Genomic DNA, 18560 nt, shown 5'->3' with positions numbered 1-18560 from the left:
GAGAAAAGACACCGCCGCGCGACAGGGAAATACACTCCTCCCGGAGATGCCTTATTCGCCCTTATTAATGTCTTCGCCTGTTTGCTATTTTTATGAATGTGAAAAACATCGCACATATACATGATCTTTTATATCACAAGTTTGTTTTTGCCGAAAATATAGTGTTTGGATTATTTAATTAAAAATCTTGGAGGTTTGATCTCGGAATATTTAATGGCTGTTATAATTTATAAATTTTCATGATTTAAAAAAGAATATTTACTTAATATTAAAATGTATTTTTTGTACTATTACTTTTCTATCTATATCTATTTTAAATCTAATCTGTATATTATAATTACTTTTAAACATTTGAACTTTTGATAAGCAACAGATTTTTGAAAATCAGTATCTATTATGTTTAATAAAAATTGACAATCATTTAGTCACATTTGATAGTAGAATATTTATTTTATGAGAATATAAAATTTTAAAACATTCTATTTTAGAACGTCTCAGTTAATAATTAAATATTATAATTAAATACGTTTTTACGCGACTGTTAATACTTCCGGTAAATTTAGTTGTTTTGGGCTTTTATTAAAAAATAATTGAATGTCATCCACGTGTTATTTCTCTTCCATGCTTGTGAATGGATCTGGCATCAGAAATTGATGGAATAAACATATCGGAACGCCAGAATATAAAATTAAAAAGGTGCCCTGATAGAGTGGCCACTTGTCGTCACCGGTTGTCTAAGTATTGTCGAATATAATATCGCGCGTTTACGATCAGCAATAGTACATTGTTGGAAAAAAATCGTTAAATGGAAAAATAGGAAGTGACATATTTAATTCGTGATTTTGTAAAAATACAACTAAAATTACATATTATTTGTTAAAGAAATATAATACCGTGTAAATAAATGTCTAATAAAACTAACTTATTCCTATTATATTGACAAGTCTAGTTCCATTCATGTATCTACAATAAAATTTACATATCGAGGAATAAGATATTTTTTTGTCATAATTTTTGCAAAGAGAAAAAAATTAATTTTTTTGTATTTTGTATATAATATTTTGTTTCTCTTATAAAACTCAGATTTCATCATTTGCGCAGAAAATTTGCGTTATGTAGGAAAGAGAGAGAAAGAGAGAGAGAGAGAGAATAAATTTTATATTTTTAAACCAAAAAATATATGTTTCAAAAAAAATATATGTTTCAAAGAAAAAATATGTTGCTTAAACATTATGATTGAAATTTATTCTAGCAACGTAAACTTAAAAAGAGGAGATTACGAAATCGAGATAATCCATTAGCGTAGTTTCATTAATCGTTTTGATCTGTTGAGTTTGCTATCTCGCTTAATGTGTTCTTTTTTTCGTTCTCGCATTTCAAGCAAATTCTGACGGACACTGATATCATCAATTTTCTGTGCGCGCGAAATAAAGTTTTTCATATCGAGGCAGAAACAGTCCGATCAAACTCCTAGTCTTATTTGCTCTTCGGTTGCTGAATTGTCAATACACAATCGAATGAATGCAACCGCATGGAACAAAGTGTGGTCGATTTGAATCTATCGCAAATAATCGAAACCATTGTGGCTCAAACTATTTTTGAAAAAAAAACAGTGTAACACTGAAAGCGACTTGCTTCGAATCACATTCAGATGCATAAAGTAGGACATGTTTTAGCGAGATTTAACACTAGATGGATCTAATGTTTTTTTTATATATGAAAAATTTTAAAACAGAAAAAGTGACTTTCTAATTATAATATTCCTTTCATTTTAAATTAAACGTAAGATATGTAAAAAAGGAAAAAAAATGATTTATAAAAATGTTCGTCAGATTTAACATTAAAATGCAAATACTGATAAACGACCATATCCATTTCCAAGTGGTTCAATGTCGTTCAATTCGTGTATTTTCGTCGCATGTTATGACATCGTACACGAAACATGCATATACGCTGATGTGCGAATATATCTATATTCTATCACACTTTCACGAGTATAGCCGTGCAACTAAATCTCGATATTCGGAGCACGAGCGACGGCTTATTGCGAGCAATTTTATATTGAGAGCATAGGACACGTGGGAATTAGACCTTATGGAAAATCCCATAGCACGTGTTAACTATTGAAAATAATATATCAGATTTATATCTTACATCTTATAGATACAATTGATAGATAACGTAGATAAATTCTTGCTTAGCTAAAAAATTTTTTTATATTATTATTAATCATATATAGAATTATTTTAATTTTACACACAGAATTTCCAACGATTCTTATATTATTATTATTTGTTTTGAAAATTATTTTACAACATTAATGTCACTTCCCAATTTTTCACAATTGAATAAAATTTGCTTATATAAATATTGTATAAATATAGCTATATAATATTGCTTATATAAATACTAATTTTTTATTATAGTTTTATATAAGTTTTAATTTTGGATTAAATTTATCTACATTCATTTAACATTTCTATCTCTAAAATATGTATGCATTTATTTTATTTTGCTTTTTATATGCTTTTGGGGAGAATAAAATAAATTTTAAGATTTATATTCTCTTCTTTATTTTTTAGAAAAAAATATATTGTAAAATTTTGCTCGTTATGATAATCGTAAATACAATAATTATTTTAAAACGTTAATGTTTTAAAAATATATTGTAAAATTTTGCTCATTATGATAATCGTAAATACAATAATTATTTTAAAACATTAATGTTTTAAAATAATTATTGTAAAATTTTGCTCGTTATGAAAATAACTATTGTAAAATTATTGTAAAATTATTGTAAAATTATTGTATAATTTTGCTCGTTATGAAAATAATTATTGTAAAATTTTGCTCATTATGATAATCGTAAATACAATAATTATTTTAAAACATTAATGTTTTAAAATAATTATTGTATTTACGATTAGCATAACGAGCAAAATTTTACAATATATTTTTTTCTAAAAAATAAAGAAGAGAATATAAATCTTAAAATTTATTTTATTCTCCCTAAAAGCATATAAAAAGCAAAATAATAAATGCATACATATTTTAGAGATAGAATTAAATGAATGTAGATAAATTTAATCCAAAATTAAAACTTATATAAGACTATAATAAAAAATTAGTATTTATATAAGCAAATTTTATTCAATTGTAAAAAATTGTTGTGAGCTTTTATTGTAATTTAAACTTTTATCGGGTTTCTGATTTACTTTAAATTAATCGTATTTTAAAATGCTGTTTTTAACTTTTTTTTATTAAATTTATACAAAACTTTTTCAATAATATTTATATAAATATGTCAAAATTAATTATTTGCAGATTTACTCTGTCTGTCTCTCTCTCTCTCTCTCTCTCTCTCTCTCTCTCTCTCTCTCTCTCTTAGACATTAATAATTACAAAGTTTAATTTAACACCCAAATATTTTTTTCTTATTTAAAGGAGAGACTAAAGATTAGCAGAAAAAAATGTCGCCTCTGTATTTTGAACAGAGAAATAAGAAAATGCTTCTTTTTTGTAAATCTTTTATTGATCTGATCATGTTATTGCTCTCTCTCCTTGTCCCTTGCATTTTGTCACTTCCCAGTCGATTATTTGCCATAGACTCGCGGTCGGCGCGAAATAGAAGTATCGATTCGAAACATGGATAACTTCCGCTATTAAAGTATAACGTCGCGGTTTCTAGCATCGGTTAATCGCTGGAAAATCGCGCACCTGTTTCTAAAAGCTGGTGCGAAAGTACCGGCCGTTGAGGCGACGAGCATTTTCTAGACGAGTTATTGCCGAGCACAACATTATTTATCACCATGGTATGCGTTTTCATGGCTATTCCGACGCAGCAACCTAATGGCAACAGCGTTATCCTACACGGACGGTACTCTCAAATACGAAGTCTGGAAGAACTCGATAAAAGCTGAGGATATATAAAAGTGCGCTTTAACGAGACTTCTGGACGCACTTCTAATGTCACGACGGTCGTGAATGAAACCATACTTTTTCCAGATATTGCATAATTAATTGCATTACACAAGTCGGAGTCAATTATAGTAGAAATTGATAGCTTATAAAGGAGAATAGATTTATTGGGCTATTTAAAAGATAAAATATAAGTTGATATATCTATGAAAACAAATAAATATTAAACGTAAATATAATAATAATATAATAAGATTCAATCAACAAATATTTAATTATTATAAAGATTAACTTCATTGTTTTTCTACAACTTGATCTCATTCATAGAGATCATAGAAAACTGTCTTTAGAGTGCAATTAGAATGCACTGCCTCACATCATAATTATCTCGAGTTGTAATCTCGTGTTTTATGAGATGAGATCTCAGACCGAATGTAATTAACCAGTTCACGGCCATAACATACACACCTCTCTCTTAACACTCGTCGCATTACGAAGAGATACTCGCGAAAGCGCGCGAAAACCCTATTATTTTTTAACGGCTCAATTTATGTAACTGCGCCGTAAACCTTAACAAGAATGCCCGGTTATTAAAAGTCCTTGCAAAACGACGAGCGGCGTGGCGCCGAAAAAAAGACCGGAAACGAGGGTCAGAGGCGAAAGAGACTTCACCGACAGTCGGAACTTCACGCGCTCTCGTCGCTGCATCGTGATGCGCGGGGTTGAGTTTAATGCATTCAGTACCAACAAGAGAATACTTACCATGTATGTTACCTCTTTTAGAAGAATCATAGATATGCGTTTTAAAAAATTATCTTGTTTAAAATTCTAAGCATTAATTAACGTACAATTAGATTTAGTTGGAATTAAATGGTGTTTATCAATTAAATTTACTTATAAATTAATTATTTTATGAAATGTCTTATAATAAAAGAATAGAATCTTACAATTTTAAAAATATTTTATATTTATAATATATTAGAATTCGCAATTTTATCTGAATGAAATTATGTAACTTTGGAGCTGAATTTTTCTTCGGAATCATTTTGTCATAAGTTGTAACATTATAATTATTCAATGTGTTCAATATTAAATATTTTAAGATATTATATAAAAGTGCAAATTGGAAGAAATGAAATTTTTTTCATTTTCTTGTAAGAATTTGATACGAAAAATCCTTCATTGATCGTTAAAGCACAAAAATAAAAATTGATAGAAATTTAATTAGAGAAAAAAGCATTAAAAATGTTTTGGTATTTTTAAATATATATATCAAACATTTAAATTATCCCAAGAATATTCAAGAGAATATATTTTCTTACACTATACTTTATAGATTTTTGCTTTACATTAAACTCGAATAAGATCCGAGATTTTGAAGCAATACTGTCAATATACTGTCGAGCGCATCGAGATTCAGCGATTTTACGTGATTCGACTAGATTGACGCGATACGAGGTGAATGGGCATCTACAATGTCTTTCCGTGCGATATACTTTTCGTACTTTAAGGAAAGCATAAAATAGTGAGCCGCAAAGATCTCGAAATAATCTCGTTATTACTAGATATATCCACGTTTCTAAAATTGATTTTGCACAATCGATTACATAATGACACCGAACTTTCACAAATAAAATCTTAATAATAGAAATTGAATAAAAATTAGATTTTTATATAAATAAAATATATATAAAATTTAATTATATACTAATAAATAAATTTATATATATAATTAAATTTTTTGAAATTAAACGTAAATATTATTTTACATTGTTTATACTAAGTAGATGGTCTAATCAGATACAAAGAATATCTGTCGGAAATATGTGAAGGGAATATATGAACGGAATATGCATATGTGAATTAATCGAAGTATCATAAAATCTTCAATATACCGCGCTTGCGCGTTATTCTCTTCGCTGTTAGGATGAGAACATATATGACGCTGTAATATCGACCATAAAACTGTGATGTCCCCTCTCGGATGTAATGGAGAAATAGGAGACTATTATATTTCATATCCGATATATGAGAATCGCATCAATGACGAGATGTCTCGTGCATCCAAAGGCAAAATTTGCCAACAACTGCATTAAACAAAAAAAAGAAAAGGAAAAATTTCAATTTCAATGTCAATCAATAGATTTTATACGATCGACAGTTTTTATATAAAAAAAAAATAAATTTGAAGAATAAAGAAAATTATATTACTTTATTTAAAGAATAAAATTATTGCAGAATCTCTTTAATTAATTGAATGATCTAGTTAGTAAAAATACCGATGGAAGTCATTTGTCACAGCTTTTCAATTTTCAGCGTTGAATATCTTTAAAGTAAACAGCTTTTCTCTTCCCAATTAAAATTCTATCGAGGCAGGATTCATTTGAAATTAAATCAAGAGTATAATTTTTGTATTTATATAAGCCTTCCATTTTGAAAGGCTTATAACTCCAATACTCTGTCTCAACATCTTATATATTAGAATCTTCCCTCCTCTATTTAATTAAGGAATCTCAATTCTTAACGATTATTACTAGAGATAAATCTTGTACAGATATACAATAAGATAATTCAGCAAAATATATTAACGTAATTCATAAAGCACCTTGCCTTATTATAACGTGAACTTCACATGTTTTAACAATAAGTATAACGCGAGATTTAATATTTTAACAGCGTGCTCGTAGGAGAAAAGAGTCGCGAGTTGAGATCGAAGAGAAGAATCTAAAGGATCGTCTAACCTAACAATTTGCAACTGGGAAAGTATCCGCGACATGCGAGCTCGCGAAACACGGTATTCAAGTGCCAATCATTTTTAAACTTTCGCGCAAAAAATATTTCCGCGTAACAATACCGGGCAATCTTGCAAGGATAGAACGGGAAATACAGGTTTGCGTGTTCGCTTTTGCGACCGTTCCTGCGCGAGCGCTTTCTATAAATGTTGAAGAGTTTTCAGAGATCTCTTTATTCCCCTTTCAATTTTCGGCGAATGGATTCGATTGGTCGAGCGGTGTAAATGTTTTGCCGAAATTTGCCGCGCGTGGATTTAAATCACGACGCGCAATTTCTCGCGATACGTTATCCCACGAGGGAATCGAGCCAGGAATGAAGCATGGCCATCGCGTATATACATATAATGGGAGAAACGACTAAACCCCAATATTTCCCGACGCACCGATCGTGCGCCGGAGTGTCATGCCGCGAGGAAATACAAAAACGACTGACCGACTTGATTTTTCTATCATCGTAAATCACAACGAGGATAGCCGGCACATGTTATAATTTATCGCATCGCTCGAAAAAAAAAAATACCGCTGCACACCATCGAGTTTGTGACAATCAAAATATCGAACGCATTATTTTTGAGAGAATAATGCGCATAAAGATTACATGTGGAGGCAAAAAGCGCTATTAAAAATAATATAGAAATTTTGTTTGCTAAATTTTTTTGAATGTATACAGAATATTATGCTACCGATGCACATGCGATTTTTAGAATATTCTTCTTTACGAACACAACATTTTTGTTTTTATTTTAATGATACATGTTATCTCTTGCCCAAAATACAAGTGGATTTAACCGCGATCGTTAGTTGTGTAGGAGGATATTTTTGCACAAATACAACGCTTTCAATTAGGAAACTAAAATATTCGTTCATTGCGTCGAGCGAAAAAAAGAACGAAAAATACTTAAAAGAGAAGAATAGCAAATATTTCAAACGTAAGATATTCTTCTTTGATTTTCATCGAGCTGTCTTTTCCTGCTAATAAATCAGAACTAACCATATTCAAATAACCATAATTCAATGTGAAGTATCGTAATGTCGATATCGCATTGTGTATGTATACGTTTACATGCGTACGCGTTTCAATGAGAAAAAAGAAGAGTGATGTCAGGCCAGTGTCTCGCAGGAGGGTGAATAGATTCTTTGAAACCGATGTTATTCTGTAAACGTGCCTCATTAAAAATAACGAGGTATGGTAGATATGTCAAAGCGAATCCGCTGAATGAAGGGTGGAAACCGTTCAACATTTCTATCGCTCTTCTTAGGTATATATTACGTCAATGTTCGTTAGTCTTGGAGTCGGATAACTTGTTTAAAAAAGGCTAAGAAAGCAAGTGTATTTAAACGGACAGAAAGTATGAATCTATCTTATCTATAATCAATTGGTCTAAAAGTCTTTTCGTTTCATTCTGTTTCATTCTAAAATGGAAATCGTTACGATATGCAAAATTTGATTTTAATTAAATTTTCAGAGATATTGATAAATTATATAGGAACGTATAAATTTACATAATTAAATTTATAGATCATTCCTTTTCATAGTATTTATGTATTCTCAACTTCTTTTTTAATATACTTAAGGAATACTCTCAAGGAGTTCTACAATTATTAAAGTAGATTACTTAAGTTTGTTGAAAAGAAAAGAAAGACTCTCAATATTGCTCAAGAAGAGTCATTAATCACATATGATTATTAATGTTGGTAACGCGTGATGTGAGTTTTGCAAGGAGTGATGTATTATACTAATCGTTTGATATTATCTGTCTTTTTTTTGTTCGATGAATAATTCATACAAATATTAAATTCACAAAGATTGTTGAAGCGAAAACATCAATCATCAGCGGGATTATATCTGATTTCTTACGCAAACATTTTTCCCTCGTTCCAATAATGAACAATTTAATCTAAAAATTATTTCGCGATAAAATATCTATAACGCATAATCGAAAATATAATTATAACTTAAAAACTAATTGAAAAATTGAGAGAGAATTTATTTATATATTGCAAAAGATCTTTATCTTTTATCTTATTACGCCATGATTTATTAAACATGCAAAAAGTTATCTTTATCATCGAAAAAGAACGAAAACAAATAATGGAATAAAGAGATTCCGTATAAGAAATTTTTCACAGATATCGCGAATATTCCTCCTGAGCGGCAATTCTATCAGAATCGAATAGATAAAATATTCCATAGCTGTACCACATTGTAATTCGCATGTCACGAAAAATGACCGTTATAGAGAATTTAAGAGAATCATCTCTAAAGAATTCGCCGTCCAATCATTCAAAAAATGGCGACGAATTTGCATTTTATTTATATTATCTATAATCTTTTTTTATTTATTCCACGTGGATTTTGATCGAATTTGCCAAATTTTTAGTTAAAGATATTTTCTACACATGATTCTACAATGAATATATTGAAATAATAGTTTCGTGCAGTCACACAAATATTGCGGTTTAATGTCATAAAATGAGACAAAAATTGCTCGAGTCAATTAACTAAGAATTAAAAGAAAATCAAAGCTCTTTTTCTTTTAACAATAGAAAACAAGTGCAATTTTGATTTACTCGCAAAAAAAGTTTTATGAGATTAAAAATGCTACAATTTGTCGTTTTCTATATTGTTTTTATTTGTATGTTTCTCATAATATAATCGTAATAATTTCATCGAAACAATTGTCAAAGTGTAACATTTTCTTGTTTGTTTTATATATATGCATGAAATTTACATGGTAGTAGTATGATAAGAATAATCGATCACTCAATGTAACGCTAAGAATATAAGTACAAGTCGTGACTACTTCCTTCAGAAGAAGAAAGTAGTCACGACTTATATTTTTTTATCTGAAAACCTTCGGAAAGCAAAGTTATGTATAAAAGATAGTTTTACATTTTTACTCATTTTATTTTCGCAAAACAATATTTCTAAGAAGATTTGTTATATTTACGATTACCTGTTGCACTTATATGAATTTGACAATAAACTGTTTTTCGACACTATACATAACTATTTGCACGTTTAAAATTCATACAATATTTGTCGAGAATTAAAATTGTTTTCAGTGAATTATTTAAGCAGCTTCCATAATTTTTATGCTTTATTAAGAATAATTTGTTGATACAGATCATCATTCTTTATATGTATATTTTTTTCATGGAATATGAATAAATAAAATAGAAGATATATATAAGAAAATGAGAAATCTAAAAGCGCGAAAGCTATAATCTACATTTTCTTCTGATAATAAACATCTGACCGAATATCCTATATGCTTAATATTAAAATCAAATCTACAATTGTCTATTTAAATTGGATAAATAATTTCTCTTTCTTTCTCTCAATATGTTTAACAGCAAATATATTATTTTCTATTTCGTTCATATTTTTAATATATGCAAGGATATAAAGAGTTATGTATGATGATGCCGTAAATGGGAAGTATAATAAAAGAAACGATTATTGATTCAAAATCGGCGCAGTCGTTATAAAACTGAAAAAATCCCACGCAGGGGGAGACGCAAAATAATCATATTTGAATCATTTCGTGCGAAAATCACAACGCTTAGAGTGGTATGCGGCTGAAACCAAAGGTCCTGGGTCAGGTATAAGTATGCCGACGACGGATGACCTCGGCCGACATTGGCTTCGCCATTGCCATGGACACTGAACTCGGAGTCTGCGAATAATTTATGCCCAGAATTATAGGACGTCGGAGAGAGTGCGGGCAACAATAGCGAGTACCTGGCCGTGTATGCATGCCGTGGGAATTGGCGAGGTGTCAAGTGCGAAAGAGAGAAATAAACGGTCCGATCGATAATTCTCATTGTCGTATATGCACACGTTACAGTTACACGCATCATTGATTTACCATAACGACGCCAAAGTAACGGCCAACAAGAGAAAGTATAAGAAAATAATCAAAGAATATATTTGTCAAGTACGTACTTTATTCAATCTGTTTTTCTTGCACTCTTGATCGAAACAAATATATTCAGAATAATAGTGGGAAGAAAAATAAATTTTGCACATATAAATGTAAATATATACATATAATAAATATACATATAATAAATATATACATATAAATATATACATGCGCGTAAATAAATATAAAAATATAAATACAGAAAAAACTTGCAAGGCTTTTGCAAATAAATGTAACAGCGAGAGACGCAGAAGAGCGATAGAGACTACATATATATTTCTTTTAATCGCTCACAGCCAGTTGAAAGGGTTGAAAGGACAGTTTCCAGTTTTTCATCTGTCTACGAAACAAGAATTTGCCGTAGGCGATTTCATACTAACGGATTACCTTTTGAAGTCTTAATCCCGAATATCTCATGATATGTCGGGAGCGAAAGTAAAAATATTACACCGCGCAGGACTTGTTTTTTTATTCTCTCTTGTGTTTTACATATATTTATGATATATTTAATCTAACAAGAATTTTCTCTGAAAAAATGGCAAATTGATTTGATTGAAAGCATTTCAATTATTAAGAAGATAATTGTCTACATTTTTATAAAATTTGTAGATTACTTGTTTCGCGAAAATAATAAAATAAGGAGCATTGTATTATGCGAAAAAATTTTTCTTATATCATAATAATAAATAAATACCATGTGGTTACGGATATATATGTAATATATATAATATATAATATATAACATTGTGAATCAATGATCCCATAGCTACAAAAGTAACAACAAACGAAGTAACAAGCACAACAAACTAGAGTAATAACTATAACGAGCAAGTATAAGAGTCAAACCTAAGAAATACAAGACATATAGAACGACACTTACTTTCATCTTTGACTTCTTTTATCGTAATTTAATATTAACAGTCGAATTTTGTGTAACGACATGAAAAACGTTAATTACGATATATAATTCCATAAAAAAGTTTATCAATTGTAAAATAATTTTAATTAAAAATTTCCAAATTAATTGAAAAAAATAAGTTGAGATAATAAGTTTACAATGAAAACTCACGGTAATTATCCTCTTTTTAATATAAAAAAATTATGTATAAAATACTATGAGATCTGTTATTTTACATGCAAGTTTCAAACTGTGACTTGAGAGAAAGAGAGAGAGACTTTATATTTATCTATCTTGAAAGGTTCATGTTAAAGTTCGGAATTTTTTCACCGGCTCGGGAAAGAAGTTCATCTTTGAACGTATTCGAAAAACGTCGTGAAAAAATAAGCTTTTTACACTGGCAATTTTTTTCTAATACCGGAAAGATATTTCGCATGTTACAACGGGAACATAAAAATAACTGCAATTTATGCTACCAGAGAGCGAAGCTCTGTTTACAGCTCGCGTCCGCAAAACAGCATCACCGCGCCGCTTCTGCGAGTGATTCTCGGGGTAAATTGGGGACATGCTTAATTCCGCGCCGCGACACGCGACGTGAAAAAGCGGCCATTATGCTGCTCCTGTCGCACACCGCCGAAACAATGGCGCGGTGGCTAATAATAATAATAAGGAAGTCGACCGGTTCTTGACGACGAGGGGTGGCCGCGCGATAAATCGCGCATCCGGATGTTTATAGGGCCGTCAAAATACGCTCGCCTCCGACATTCTCTCCCCGTTACTTTGGGCTCGTGCCTGCGTGTCCTAGTGTTGTACACGGTTTGCTGCAGTGTCGGGTAATAATTCAGCCGTTATTGGCGCGCTACCATAAATTCATGTTACCCGGCACCGTGCATATTAATAATTCCGTGCGTAAAGACGCGTCGCGTCGTTTCGCCGACGATGGCGTCGCTTATCCTCGCTTATCTTATGAAGTCGGCAAACTTTAAGTCTTTAGAAAATATTAATTTGTATATGTGTGCGCTAATTAGATTATCTTACTTTACAGACACTCCCCTTGTATTGTTAACAATGTGATTTATGCATGACATTATTTATTTTTCGATGTTGTCTTAAATATCTTCTCTTAATTACTTGCTAAAAGTAATAGTAGCTACTTTTTTATTAAAAGAAATATGTGCGCAGACAAGTTAGTATAAAATCAGTTATATTACATTATATTAGAATTATATTTTGACAATATTGGAAAGTGAATTTTGAAGCTTGTAGAATTTATTTCTATAATAATTATACAATACGAGCGCTGCGTTTTCTACTTTCTTAAAAAATAAAAGTTATACTAAATATTTCTGCAAAAATAAAATACCTTTATGTTATATAAATAACTAATTTATAAATATTTTCACGAAGATCTATCTTATTGATTAAAGTAAAAAAAATAATGTAAAATCTTTCAAATTGTTAATTCGAGACTTCTATTTCGCAAAATTCTTAATGTGCGTTTATTCATCGTGATTAGTCTGCAATTGTTACTTTTCGGCTTTTAAAATTTTAAAATTTCTAATAAAAAACTGACAGATTTGCTTTAATAATCGAAATTATAAAATAGGAAATATTAATTTCTGATACATTAGTAAATTTATTGATATAAGCTTGTAAAACCGTTATACTTTTGATATTCCGCTATAGAAATACCTCTGCTATGAACACACTTTTGCCATTATCGCAATAGACAATGAAATCTGCAAAGAGAGGCAGGGATTCTCATAAATGAAAATATTAATGAAATAAATATCTTTGACACAAAGAAAAATATATTTGAAAAAGCTTGGAGTCTGGAAGCGCAGAGTGCGCATGTAATATTCCATTGTAGAAAGTAACTTACGTTACGACCACCAAGGGAAACGAAGCAGTGATAATGAAGTTTTGGACACTAAAATCATATTAAAAGTTTACATCATGTTTATAGAGTATCGCGTGTAATGAGATTAGGATCAGGATTATCTCACATGCATTTAGAGAGAACCAAGTCTATAAAAATTTAGTGACATTAAAAATAAAATCAGTAATATGATGTGTGTAATAAATAATTATATTTAATTAGTAATGTATGTTTTAAATTACGAATGCCCTAAAATAACGATATTGTGTATAATAATAAATTTAAAAACAGACCAGAGATACAATTATTTCAATATTAAAGTACAAGGAAATGAAAAATGGATATAATTGTATAGAGATATAAATATAGCGTAATAATTTATTATAATTTTTTGCATAAAATTTAGCGTGTAAATTATAAGTTATCTCTGCGTTCTATATTGAACGCCGTTAGTGCGGCATTATTATCCATGTGGAACAACAACAAACTCATGGCGATTTATCGCTGCAAAACAGGTGTAACAGGTTCACGTTTTGCAAATGTGACAGCATTACATCTTATCCAAACTGTGTGTTTCGACTGTTAAGCTAACTACATTTGCAGTCGTCGTGAATTAACGGTCTCAGGACAATATGCAACAGATACAGGTATAAATACAACATAAATGAAATACATGTTTGCACGATGGAGATACCGCAATTAATGCGTGACGTATCTTAAACACAACTCAAGGATATTTTTTTCATACTTGTTTTGTGTTTGTGATTATAATTATCATATCTAAAGATAACACTATTCATTTATAATGAATCATTTTATAACTCAATAAATCATTTTTATTATAAAGATTCAATTCAATACAACGCTACAATTGAAGAATCAAGTTGTCGAAAAAATAATAGAAGAACTTATAATCTAAAAATATATTTTAAACAAGTTTGTTGATTTTTATTTTGGTATATATGTATTTTGTTAGATTATGTACAAAACATCACACATACTAGATCTCCCTTGGATGCAAGTGCATCCGACACAAAGGGTAACGCAATCCATAGGCTTGACATGAAGAAGAAAAGCAAATAAGCAAATCGTATAAATCGTAGATATAACGATCGCCGCAACGCAACAAGTTCAAAGAAAAATCGACGGCGCGAGTGCCTGTGTTTTGCGCACAGTGACGATCGACGATGGTAAACGAAAAAAAAGAGGAAAAAGAAAAGAGAGAGGCGCAAAGGGTGGTGAACGAGGGGCGGGAATGCAACTCTCTGCAGTACGTGCCTGGGACGTCGACGACGATGAAGTTAGATTTATAGTTCCCTTAGGTGTACTGCATCTCTCTCTTTTAGCTGGAAAGCTCACAGTTTATGTGACACCGACGTCGGATTGACGTACCACAATGTCTGCATACACATGCTTTTATCGATTATCTCCGAGTTCGATACTAGAGGTACAGTATCGCGTGATTTTCTGCAAATTCGTACCTTGTCTGGAAAGAAGTCTGTCTACAGAATTTGTAGTGGTATTTGCGAAGAACAAGTTGGAAATGGAAATGGAATTATACTAATGGCTTCTTAATGTTCTTGGAAAACAGCTAAAAATAATTGAAAAATATCAGTTATTGGTTTTATGACTGAAGAGTAGAAGTTAAATACTGCTAAGCTAAAAATAATATTCTGAGTAAGAAATAAAGAATAATGTAAACATTATTTATTAATTTTATGTTTTGAATTACTTAATACGTGAAATTTATTTTTCCTAAAGAGTTAAATTTAATTAGTTCGCATTAATGTTTCGATCGAGAAAGAATTAAATTAAATTATTTTTTATTAGAGAAAATGGAAAAAAGAGAAATTAGAATTTTTTTCAAATCAATTCCTGATAGGAAAATTTTATTATGGCTCTATAATTCAACTTAAATTTATCAAGTCGTTTTATAAAAAATATTAATATATCTTCTAGTATAAGGAAAATAAACAACTAAAAACAGCTTTTTAGGATTCGATATTGACAACAATAATAAAGCTAAGAGATATGTTAAAAGAAATATGTTCTTCTTTACTCTGTTTAATATACAGTTAAATACTTTTTTACAACTTAATTGATATTTTTAACTTGGAAATATTAAAACATGAAAATATTGTTGAAGAAAAGGATTCTGCAAAGTCCCTTGACAGTTGAAAAGCTGAGAGATTTAGATTTCATCAGTTTGCATATAAAAGCATCTCTAGAGGAAAGAAAGAAATATATATCTCTTCCTTTCACGCATAACAGAAATATTCATCCCACACAGTTTCCATGGCAGGTGTTAGTTGACGTATTGTGCGAATGTTCCAATATTCCCCATAGATCTAGAGCTAACGAGGTTGCTCGGGTTATCCGCGTTCGCTCCAGACTACCAATATCGAATTCCAGATACCGTGGATCTCATTTAGTAAGGATGATGAACGCAGTCCGCTAACTTTACATCACTTCAATGCGGAATGATGTTACGAACGAATTGGGTCATTTGAATATAAAGTATAACGCGACGAGACGATGTCTTTTGCTTTTCAAACGACGAGCACTAAACACAGTGTCTTAGAATTATCAAATTGTTTTTTTAGTTATAGATATTGGGAAACAAAAATTCTATTAATAACGAGGAAGCCAGTAAAATTATAAAGTTATTTATTGTTAATAAATATGGGAATATATCCTGATTTTAAATCTAATACGAAAATATGAGATGTTTATCTAAATCTAAAATAAAATTGTATAAATATAATATCTCACAAATTAAATATTTTATACTGACTATGAAGATATGTAGCTAATAATAAAAAATAAAACAATTGTAAAATATTTATGATAATATAACAATGTATATTACGATTATCGTGGCGCCATCTCTTAGCTTTCAAAAGGAGCATTCTGATAATTGACAAGTCTATGATAACACGACGAAGCTGTAAAGGCCGTATTTCTTTCTAGTTTTGCAATTCATAAAACGTAAAACAGTTTAGATTTAGATAGTCAGTGACTGTACCTCGTTTTAGTTTTTCTTGTATATATTTTCAGGGAAAAAAAATTAATATTTTTTCAAACGATTTATTTTTTTAGTAATCCTATACAGAATATACAGAGTAAAATTGAACTGTCAAATACGCCATTCTCGCAGTATGAAATACGTTTTTGTACATAAAAATGGAAAAAAATTTAACTCTCTCTCGTCTGGCAAGACAAATTTGACGACTAGTGTCCTGTGTTTAATTGCAATTCTATAATATCGTTTAAGCCGCGAATAAATTTCAATTGATACTTTATATTAAATAATCAAATATGGAATCAACAGTACCAAATCTCACAGTGTTTCTAATTTACACTTTCTTTGCTTTATATGTTTCATGTTTGATTAAAGGAGCGAATAATGATTATTAGAAAATAAAAGTCATTTGAATGATGTTGCGAATCAATTATATTTCATGATCAACACGAGAAAAATCTTCGAATCTTTGTATATTTCACAATCAGCGAGATTAGTATTGGCCGAAAAATTAAGAAAGACCCTAGCGCGTAATGCATAAACATTTATTTACTTTCGAAACGTAATATTAAACATCCTTCTTTATTAAAAATCTAAGAAAGTAGATGTTTTCATTTGTATTTAATTTTTTATATAATTCTGCGTTAAATTTTGATTAAAAAGATTCGAGATATTTTTGAAATTATTTATTTTTATTGAAAGAAATTATTATAAAATCTATGTATAATATTACATGTATATATAATATTAAATTTATTGTATAATATTACAAAGATAATATTACACGTTTATATATGTAGATAAAATTTTATATATTTTTTATATTATGCCCTAAAATGGCTATACTTTGTAGACTAATATTTTCTTTTAAATAAAAAACATAAAAAAGATATGTTTTTAAATTTTTATTTTTATTTTTGAATCTCGAAATTTAATGCAAATTTGCAGAATTACATCTCGTTTATGAAACACGCAACATCTGGTATACTTTACTTGATGGATATTTTGTTAAGCAATTTTCCAAAAAAATTGCTCTTATATAAATATCAGGAAAAATGACATTATAATTTTTCCTTATTGCTATGAACGCATTAAGACACTATACATATTAATATAATTGCCTACATATTAACTTAATTAAATAATAATTATCAAAAAAAATAAATTATTTAAATTATTTTTATGAAAAAGTAATTTTTTAATATCTTGTATGATAATGTAAAACAGCTGATTTTTATTTTTACCGATCATTTCTGTAAAACGACTGCAATTTAACGACTGTACGTGCTACTCATGCGATAATTATGTAAATAAGTTATAACCACTCGCACAGTCGTAATATTTGCACAGATGCATTCCTGTCAGGCTTTGAATTGATAAAATATAAATAATGAATACGCATATATGTATGTCGAAATATATATGCCAAGCATTTAAAATGACATCAAAATTTGTTTTAAATGTCAAAACTCAAATTTTTTTAAATTCTTGTCTACGTAAGGAAAACAAAGTTGATAACAACAACGCGATGAGCGCATATTTATGCAAATCTCAATGCTAATTTACGGTGAATCTGCATCGTAATTATGAATCATGTCATTTATCTTCTTAATGAAATTCGCAGAAAGATGCCGAACGACATGTTTCGGCGCGTTTAATGAGATGTGAAATCGCCTGCGATGTTTTAATCCCTTAATAATGTATAAACGTGTAATCTTTTAATACCTAGTTTTAATCACCATAAATGTAAGCTTCTAAGCAGATTTCACTAACATCATTTGTTGTCCTACATGCCACAAACTACGATAAACTATAAAACTATATAAAACAAATTCACGCATTGGGAATTATAATTTCATACAATATTACATGAAATTATTGAAATTTCTGTTAATCCATCATATTGTGTGAATCATACTGAAATATGAATTAGATTTCTTTTTACTTAATTATTCTCAGTGAAATATCTCCTATCGCTAACTTCTGGAAAAGTATTATATTTCAGAAAGAATTGTAAATATCGATTACAGCACTTTCAAAGGTTAAAGTTCAAGTGTCAGAGAGAGAGATTAAGTTACGGGTCAAGCGTCAATTGATTTTTAATCGTACACATACATATAAG

The 18560-nt window shown here is 29.7% G+C and overlaps 1 protein-coding gene across 2 annotated transcripts in view; it reads right to left on the bottom strand.

Annotated features, from left to right (window-relative positions):
- The window catches only part of LOC145965350 (venom dipeptidyl peptidase 4), a 326742-nt gene that overhangs the window by 305070 nt on the left and 3112 nt on the right, over positions 1-18560 (bottom strand). The window lies entirely within an intron of this gene.

This window comes from Camponotus vicinus, unplaced genomic scaffold (assembly GCF_025532165.1).
Source record: "Camponotus vicinus isolate PSW18456_S1 unplaced genomic scaffold, iyCamVici1.0 SCAF_14, whole genome shotgun sequence".
NCBI lineage: Eukaryota > Metazoa > Arthropoda > Insecta > Hymenoptera > Formicidae > Camponotus > Camponotus vicinus.
Note: the sequence above shows the minus strand (reverse complement) of the source record. Positions and strands in the feature narration are given on the sequence as shown.